Raw genomic sequence first — 10,230 nt, forward strand, 5'->3', positions numbered from 1 at the left:
GATGGCGTCTGGGGTACGAAACACGGGTGTGTGCCGGCGCGGTCACGGTTCAACGCGGCTCAGGAATATAACGCGGCGTACTGGTCCTCTGGTTACGCGCGCGTTACCGTGTTGAACCGGTGATCGTTTATTTTGAAAAGCTAATTGTCGCTAATCGCGACGCGGATGCCTTTCCTTCTGTCCCTGTTCGGGCGCCATGAAACAGGTGTGTTTCGTCGTCGTTCGGCTTCCTCGCGTTCGGGCTCCTTGGTGTTGAACAGCTCGCCGACCCAGGGTTCTAAACGACAAGTGGAGTGACGACGCGAGGAACGGAGTCGGTACGGGTGAAATAACTGAGATGAGTCGGTTGCGGGTAAATAAATTATACTCGCTGCCTTTCGGACGCGTAAGCTACGGTGCCTCAGGATACGGTTCCTCAGGATATAGTGCACGGTGATAGTGCTACGGTGCCCGTGAGTTTAAAACGTGTGACCGTGAGAGTACTACCTGTAAGAGGCGTAGGGTGCAGGCAGGATGGACAGGCGTAGGGTTAGATCGCGACTGTCGTCGTGATCTCCCTACCTAGGCCGGGTTGTAGTGGTCCTTCGATGTCCGTGACGCACGGGTCATCGAAGTTCCTCCGGACAGTCGTTCAGGGAGTTCGGTCAAGGTGACGCACCTTGTCTGGCTCGACTGGCCTCGTGGGCGACTCGCCTCACGAGGGTGACTTTCTAGGCGGTTCTTAGGCGACGTCGAAGGGTGACGCACCACTTCTAGTTCGGCCGATTTCGTGGACGACGCGTCTCACGAAATATACCGGTGACGCACCGGGGATGTTCGAGGTGGAGTACAACTCGCACCAGCGGAGCGACAGGATAACTGGACCGGAGGTTCTCCGACGAAGTCAAAGGGTGACGCACCGCTTCTTGTTCGTCGGCTCTCGAAGGCGACGCGCCTGGCGAAAGTGACCGGTGACGCACCGGGTGTTCGAGGTGGAGCACAGCTCGCACCAGCGGAGGTACAGGATAACTGGACAGGAGGTTCTCCAACGAAGTCAAAGGGGTGACGCACCACTTCTTGTTCGCTGGCTCTCGGAGGCGACGCGCCTAACAAAAGAGACCGGTGACGCACCGGGTGTTCGAGGTAGAGGCTCGTACCAGCGGAACCAGGATGCCGATAACGGCGGAGACGTGGACAACGGTTACAGGTAGAATACTCAGAGCACTGGAATATCGCACGGGGTGATTCCCGGATGGCTACTGGTAGACTCAGGTGATTTTAGTCTGTTCGCGACGGCTTTTATCGGAACGGTTCGGTGGTAAGGGACGGTGGTGCGGTGCGGTATTTTGATGGTGACGTATACCTTCTTCTGAACAGTATTTTGGAAGTTTGATTTGGATTCCCATTGGAATACGGGCCTGGGTGCGGGGTACGTGCGGTACAGGCGGTGTTGTTGTTATGACAGGAGGCCGGTGGTACGTTACTAGATTCGCGTCGTCATGTATAACCGGTGGAGGTGTGACAGGGGTTTGTTCGTAACAGGCCTACGTTATGTAGGTCTGTTACAGTTTCATAAACTAAAAATTACTTCCTGCATTTTCGTATTCTCCAATCAGTTCAAATAAATACCATCAACGTGTTCTCATATACCAATTTTTATTAATGCAATTATGACAGTAACAAAACGTTTCTATTTAAAATGAATACATATTTTGAACATAGTTTTAACATTTTTAATTTTTTGGAAGGTTAAAAAATGTAATTAAAAAAGTAATGAAAAATAAAAATAAAAAAAAATCCTCGCTGCACGGGGACACGAAGGCTAGCTCCAGATTGCGATTCATACGCTCGACGGCTCGACAGTCGAATTGCAGTTTCGTTTCCGTAAAGCAATACAACATGGCAACATGGCATGTTCTAAAAATAGATTGTGGCTGGCACAAGCGCACAAGCAGCGCACACGGATATAGTAAAGGTACGCTGGTGAGTGTAGCGCGCGGGCGCGTTGCTAACACGATACATACAGGGTGCATTCCGATTCACGCATGATGCGCATACACTGCATAGAAAACCGTTCCATTTCATTCAATGCGCGCATGTGCACGCATCAGAGCACACAGAATTCCCCAGATCCCCACCACTTCTCCCGCATGAACCGTGCATCAGCTAGAATTCACTAGAATTTGAAGTGTTTCGTACGAAGTCGATGGTTCCATGTCATTCAATGCGCATGTCAGAGCACCAGAATTCTCCAGATTCCCACCACTTCTCCCGTATGAACCGTGTATCAGCCACATAAGTCAGAATGGAAGTGTTTCGTGCGAAGTCGATGCAGTAGGGGCAGTGGTGGGGGTATACTCAGCGGCACTTTCGAAAGGTTCAAGCAAAGCAATTGTGTGAAACAAAGGACTTTTTCAATTCGCATATCATCGGAGATGCATATCCCATTCATCCTCACGTAATAGTGCCTTTTCGGAACAATGGACATCTGACAAACCGGCAAATCAATTTTAATTATTGTTTATCATTCACGAGGATGGCAGTTGAACGTGCTATAGGGTCCCTGAAAATCCGTTTTAGGATACTTTTGGATTGTTTGCCATTAACAGACATCAAAAAAATTCCAGAATTCATTGTAGCATGCTGTGTATTACACAATATTTGCCTGCTTCAGAATGATGAAATGCCCTTAGGTCTACAAGTCAGATGTGACGAGGAAGTCAGCCTTGTACACAGTACTGCAGTAGAATTAGGAAAAGAGAAACTAATAACAATTATGAATGCGCTACGAATGAGAAGAGGTAATTTAAAAAAAACCGTGTTAAAATTAATACTTTGTCCATTTCCCAAAGTCAAAATCATGTACATCAATTGTAAAATCACTGTATTTATTTGAATTGTAATAATAACTGAATTGAATAGTAATTATTTGAACTTTAATAAAGAATGTTATTAATATATACACAATATAATATGTGAAGTAATATATACACAATAGAGAATAAATTGCACGCTATATTTTATTTTCTGTTGGCTAATGCCTGTAGTACAGAGAGCAGAGATTTTTGGATTTCCATATTTTCTTTATGCATTTCTCTACGCTCTATCTTTCTTTCACGGTATTGGGCATCTCTTTTTTGTTCTGCAATTCTTCTTTCTTCGTCTCTCTCTTGTTTTCTAATCTTCCTTTCCTGCCTCATGCCAGCAATGTGATTTTCTAAAATTACTTCCACTAGTCTCTTTTTAGGCTGACCTGTAATACATATTAATATAAATAATATAAATTTATTATATGCATAACACAATGAAAGCAACTTTTACTCTAATCATACTTTATAATATTAGTTATATTTTATTACTCTGGAAATTTTCCAATCCAACCAATGGAGACGAAGAGCTGCTTGTTGATGGTGTTGATGGTGCTGGTCCATCACTTGAGGCTACAGCTGGAGGCTGCATGTATTTTCACCCATTAATAAATCCATCGTCTACAACCACAAAATAAATTTTATAAATCTATACATATAGTATGTAGTATTGTATTTACATTTTTACGTATTATACACATAAGCATATACTTACAGAGTAAAATGCCCAGCTGCTGTGCGAATTGCCACTTTTTTTATTTTGATCGTATATGTTCTTATATGTTCTGCGTAATCCAGCTAGTTTTGTAGAACATTGTACCCCACTAACTGGATAATTGGCCTCTTGCCCCAGATAGCACAAACAGATATCTGTCGCAAGATGTTGTAACGGTTCTGCTTCCGGCGGAGATGTCGTCGCGGCGTCGTACCCTCTCGTGCTGTAATAGCTCGTCGTGCCAGGTTCGTGAATCGGCGAGAGAATCGACGGAAGCTGAAAATGGACGAAGTGCGCGGGGCGTGAAATAACGACAACGGGTTTACGTATTTTCGGGCTCGCTACTCGTATATTCGCGGACTCGTGTACCTTGTAAACCGTATTACCGATCCGGTAAATGAAGAGGATGCTGCCCCTTCATTTAATCGTCTCCGGTAGCTGTCGGAGTTCTCGGGATGCTGCCCGAGAAGTGTGTTCGGGATGCTGCCCGAACGGCAGAGAAGGATGCTGCCCTCTCTGTTTGGCGTGTTCGCTGTCACGCCGCGCCGGTGGGAACTGCCGATGTCGAGGAGGCCGATGCTGCGGACAACTCGACGTCGAGAGCGTGGGAAAATAGGAGAGTACCAGTAATACGTACCAATACTTGGGATGTGCCCAGGATGCTGCCCAGGCTGAAAAAGAGGCCCGTGCCTCGCTTGCATCGCCTTTTATAGGCGGAGGTTGGTGGTGAGGGAAATGGTGCGGGGAGCACGGATGTGTGACGTCGAGTTTCCGTATCCGTTAAGATGGCGGAACCTCGACGTCCGTTTCCCGCCGAAAGTGGCTCGGAGCGCGGGATCGTACGTAGCGACGCGTCGTACGCGGACGACGCGCTCGGTCATCTTCGGCGTCGGTCGGCTGTGTTCGGCGTGTGTCTCGTAGTGACAGGCCTGCACCGTACAAGTCTGTTACAATGTAAGTACTGGGATGCTTACAGATATCTCTCACAGGGCTTTCTGACATCTTAAAGATGTCTTGTAAAGAGTTTTTCAGGCATCTTTTATGCGTCTTTTTCAGACGCACAAAAAATCTTCAAATTTACGAAAAAGTTATTAAAAAAATTAGAATCAATATGTATGGTGCGATTGGTGGGTACAAAGGTGACGCCCTTGTCAATGTTCACCTTCAGGTAATTAGAAGTCGAAGGCTGTGGGGGTGACTCGAGTATGCCCGTTTTAAACGGTTCTCTGGACGATGGCCATAGCGGGCAATAAACTGGGGAAGCGCTTGGGACCTGGTAAAACATACCTGGCAAAATATACGGAACATAACGATTAAGAGGGTGAAGGCTGGCAAACACCTGGGCTAATCCCGAAGTGAGCAAAATATGGAAAAGTGAATAACTGTGTCCCATGGCTTCGAGAAGCTATTGTCGCTATGTCATAAATAATGGTAAATGCGTTGATGAGATTCGGGGTTCCTAACGGACTTTAGTACAAAAATAGCAGGTAAAGAACCTGGCCTGCGGATCACGTGGTGGCCAGAAGACGCTTGCTTCGAGTGTTCGGTATACACAATAAAATACGGTACGGGTCCCGAGGAAAGATGTTATGGGGGTGCAGCGACGCAACAATGTATATTACTACTTTCATACACTGCTTGAGAGAATATACCACTTTGTCTTCGAAAAAACCTTATTACAAATTTAGAAATTTTTATGCAGTTGTGCGGGATTCGAACTCTGGACTTACCGTATAACTTCATGATGGCTTCCTCGCTGAGCCATGCGAACCTTTAGTGTTAGTTTCATTACTTTTTATTCTTATAGGCTCAAATCATACCAAATCATATAATTATTTGTTTTCAATATACTATTGGGCCCTTCTTATAGAGTTTCTTGCGCTGATTCCGAATCTGTCCTTAATTTTTCTCCTATACGCACAGTTTTTGAGAAACATGGCTTTGAAAAAAACATATTCACTCATGGAGGCAGCCATGTTTGATTCATTCGTATCAAATGCATGGAAAAACGTTCCGTTTCCAAGTGCGCATCATGCGCATTAACGAATCGGAACGATATCAACTCGTGCATCGCATTGAATGCGACCCATGCGCCTAATGCGTGAATCGGAATGCAGCCACAGTGTCTTCTGCACCGACGAAATGCCGTCGGTGGCCTCCTGTTTCTCACTCCAGTCAGAATATATCCTAGAGGGAGTAAGAGAACACCGAAAAATTCGAGGCTCGCCAACTCCCATAAGGCTGGCAGTCTTTAATAGTATCTCGTCGGTGCCCCGGTGCTCTACACTTTGCCACTCTTCAGGTGGCATTGTTCACAATGTAGTTGCGCGTTAGGGAGAACGACCATTCAGTGATGGTACGTAAGGCGCTTTTTTCGCGCATGCGCGACGATTCTAGCCTCAGACGGCCTTAGTCAAATACGAAAATCGGGTACCTTGGCCGCCCCGCTAATTTTTGGTCCCTATCGCAGGACAGCGCCAAGGCCGCCACAGTTCCCCACAAACTTCGCACGTAGATACGTTCCTGACGAAACTCGCGCATGCGCGGAAGAAGTGCCTTACGTACCATCAGTGCGACCATTTTCAACCATTTTGGTTTATAGCGTGGTTTGGAGCAGGTGTGTATGTACTGTTTATCGTGTTTTGTCGTGCATATTTGATATTTAGTGAACTTTCGGAGTTAGTAGGATGTTAACATCATTTAAATTGAATATTACAAATAAACGTATGATAAATTGCGAGGAAGCTATTATGGCCAGCTTATTGTTAGTAGCTGTATGTGATCAGATGATCATGCTATATTTTATTGCAGTTAGGGACCATGGATAAATGCTTAGTTTGCGGAAAGTTAAGCAACAATAAAACAAAAACGATATTACACAGGTATGTAAAGATAACCTAAGCTCTTTCCAATTTAGTATAATAACTTTATTTGATCCCCTTGGGGTTACAAATTAACATACTGCCTCCTTTATCACAACTCTCATACAAACTTAATACTTAATTACTAATTACTTAAATCTAACTTATCAACTAATCTTAACCTAAATTACTCTAGAGAGAGAGAGAGAGAGACACGCTTACATTGAGCTAGCATATTTGCTAACTCACCCCTTTTTCCCCCAGCACCTCGATTCCCGTAGCCCTTCTCAACCCCCCTTCCCTAGCCGTGGACTCCCTTTCCCGGTTGCTCACTTCCACTCCCACTCTTCTCATTCATTCCCATTCTCCAATCATCTATCATCCTCATCCATTCCTCCCCTCCTCCTTCATCTTCCAACATTTCCCACATACTCTCCTGCCATCCTTTGCTGTCATCCATCCTCATACATACTTCCCACACATGCTCCCACGTTTCGTTTTCCCATCCACACACTCTACATTTTCTCCTGTCTTCATCCATCCAATATCTCTCACCCATCATCTCATTCCCTAACCTGTACCTTGCCACCCTCTGCCACCTACTCTCACCCCACCCTTTCTTTAAATACCCCGGCAGCCCCTCCCCCTTTACCCTCCCATACCACTTGTTTGACTTCGAGTTTTCTATTTTCTCCCACCTATCCTTTCTTTGCCTTTTCCCCTCTCTTTTTATTATCTCACCACTAACTGACTCATTCCTCCCCTCTACTATTTCATTCCATTCCTCCAACGACCACCCTTGCCCCCTTATAAATTCCTCTCTCTCCCTTTCCCACCCAGTCCTTATCCCTCCCCTCCCATCCCTCCTCCTTATCTCTTCCCAACATAACCGTGCTAACTCCCCCCCTTTACCCTCCCCTAACTTCTTCTCATACCCCCATGCCCTTAACCCAGCCCTCCCCCTCAACAATTCCCTTTGTAACTCTTCCCTAACCATATATCCTGGTGTAAACCTACCTACCCCTAAAACCCATTTCAAATACCTTTCCTGTAGCTTCTCTATTCCTTCTCTCTCTTTCCAACCCCATATTTCTACTCCGTAGCTAACTACCGACCATACCAGTGTGTCAAACAGCCACACTCTTCTACCCCAATCTTTACCAAACTTCCTCTTCCCTATCCCCCAGACCTGTCCCATAACCGCCGCCCCCTTTCTTAATCTAACCTGTACATGCGCCTTCTGCCCCCCATCCCTCGTGATCGTGTACCCTAAATAATTGTACTCCCCTACTTCCTCAATTACCTTCCCTTTCCACCTCCATGAAACCTTCTTCCATCTCCCCCCTCCCACCCTACACCTCATCACCTTTGACTTTTCCGCGTTAAGTTGTAGCTTTTTCCCCTCTAGGTACCTTTCTAATACCCCCATCATTCCCCTCATCCCGTCCTCCTCCTCTGCTAACATGGCTATATCGTCTGCATATGATAGCGTACGAATCTTTCTTCCCCCCACTTTGACCCCTCCCCAACCTCCCCTCTCAAGCTCCTCATCTATATCCGCCAGCATTAATGTGAATAACAAGGGGCTTAGTGGGCAGCCCTGCCTAACCCCTCTTTCTGTCCAGAAACATTCCCCTTCTTCTTCCCCCACTCTTATTTTACTTTTTGTTTCTCTCAGAACCTCCTCACATCTTTCCACTAGCCCTTCCCTCACTCCCCTTTTCCTCATCGCTTCTACTAATACTTCCCTGTCTACCGAGTCAAACGCCGCCTTCAGATCTACAAACATAATTACTAGCCTCCTTTCTTTCCTCCTCACCTGCCTGTTTATAAGATAGTTTAACACATAGATGTTATCTATACACCCTAGGCCTTTTCTAAACCCTGTTTGGCTTGCCGGCAACAGCCCCTTTCTCTCCACTTCCTCCCTCACCCTCTCCGCTAATACTGCCGCGTAAATCTTATATGCTGTCTGCGTCAATGTTACTCCTCTATAGTTCCCCACCTTTCTACTATCCCCTTTTTTTGCGATTGGTACCACCACCCCCTCCGCCCAATCCTCCGGCCAACCCCCTCCCCTCCACACCCTATTGCAGATCCTCCATAGCTCCTCCTGCACTTCGGATCCCCCATGCTTCCATATCTCATTTGGAATCCCGTCTCCACCCGCCGCTTTCCCATCCTTCAGCCCTTTTACCACCCTTATGATTTCCCCTATTTCTAAATCTTTCTCTCCATCCCCCTCTCTTCTACTTTTTCCTAACTTTCCCACCCTCCCTTCTACCCCTCCCAGCAAATCCCTAAAATATTGTTCCCACTCTTCCATCCTTATTCTTTCGTCTATCCTCGATCTTCTTTTTCTTTCCCTACTTACAACCTTCCACACCTGACTCTCCGTTTTTATCCCCTCTACTTCTTTTTCCCATTTTTCCCTCTCTTTTTTCTTCCTCTCCTCGCACAATTTCTGGTATTCCCTTTTCTTCTCCCTAAAGGCTAATCCATCCCCTCCTTCCTTTCTCCACTTTCTTAACTCCTCCCTCGCTAACTGTTTTCCTACTCTACATTCCTCATCCCACCATCCTTTTCTCTTTATTTTTTCATTTTTCCCCATTTCCCCTATTACTTCCTTTATTTTCCCTTTCAGCCCTTCCCAGTCTTCCTGCAAGCCATCCCCTCCACTTGCTCTAGCTGCAAATTTTTCCCTAAATTCCTCCCCTGCTTCTTCCGACCACCTCCCCACCATTCTTCTTTTCCCTCCTCCCTTCCTCCCTTTTTTCCCTCCCATCTCCCCCTTTACCCATACTATTACGGGCATATGGTCTGAGTCTATCTTATCCCCAATCTCTACCTTTCCCACACCTTCCCTTGTATCCTCATTCCCCAGCACGTAATCAATCACCGAGTTCCCTCTCGCCCCTACGTACGCCCACTCCCCTTCCTCATCCCCCTTTATATTCCCGTTCATAATTCCCCACCCCCTTTCTCCTATGTAGTTACACAATCTCCTCCCATCCCCATTAACTATTAGGTCCTTAGAACTTCTTAACCCTCTCCCCCCTCCTTCTTCTATGACCTCTCCCCCTTCCCTTCCCGTTCTTGCATTGAAATCCCCCCCTACAATCACCCTTACCCCTTTTTCTCTAGCCTCTACCCATTCCCCCATCTCATCTAGCTTCTTGTCTAAATCCCCATTTACATATACCCCCACCACCCTCCACCAACACCCCTCTAACCTCACCTTCACCGACATAATCCCCTCACTTCCTTTTTTGTCCCCCCCTTCTATTTCTAATTCCTTCCTCACACCTACTACCATACCCCCTTTTGCCCTTCCCTTCTTTTCCTCCCTTTTTGCCCATTGAACCTCCCACACATACCCTTTTGTGAGCCTATCCCTGATTTTATCCCATCCCTTCTCTTCCAGCCACGTCTCCATCAAAACTACTACATCCCAATCTTCAATCCCTTTCCAAAACTCCTTATTTTTATTTAACAGCCCTGCCACATTCCAGAAACTAATCTTATACCCTTCCCTCTTCTTCTTATCCCCACCCTCCCCTGATTCCTTCCCTATTCGTTTCCCTGCCCCTCTATCAATTTTTCCTCAAGCTCATCCCACCTTTTCACCTTCCCATTTACCCATAACTTCATGTATCCTATCTGAACATTTTTTCCCTCCCTCCTTTCTTTCTCAGCTGCCCTTTCAATCTTCCACCTTGCCCTCCTCTCCTCTTCTGTTAAATCGTCCTCTACCCTTTCCTCTTGCCCCCTAAGCTTTTTCTTCCCCTCCATTACCCTTCTTTTAGTT

The 10,230-nt window shown here is 46.3% G+C and overlaps 1 long non-coding RNA gene across 1 annotated transcript; it reads right to left on the bottom strand.

Annotated features, from left to right (window-relative positions):
• Nucleotides 1–3,698: 3,698 nt before the first annotated feature.
• LOC143211812 (uncharacterized) lies at nt 3,699–7,260 on the bottom strand. The gene is made up of 2 exons (XR_013009546.1): nt 3,931–7,260; nt 3,699–3,837 (listed from the first exon to the last, which is right to left on the bottom strand). It is a non-coding gene; the product is annotated as an uncharacterized LOC143211812 (long non-coding RNA).
• Nucleotides 7,261–10,230: the final 2,970 nt, after the last annotated feature.

The sequence above is a fragment of the Lasioglossum baleicum genome, chromosome 9, assembly GCF_051020765.1.
Source record: "Lasioglossum baleicum chromosome 9, iyLasBale1, whole genome shotgun sequence".
NCBI classification, from domain to species: domain Eukaryota; kingdom Metazoa; phylum Arthropoda; class Insecta; order Hymenoptera; family Halictidae; genus Lasioglossum; species Lasioglossum baleicum.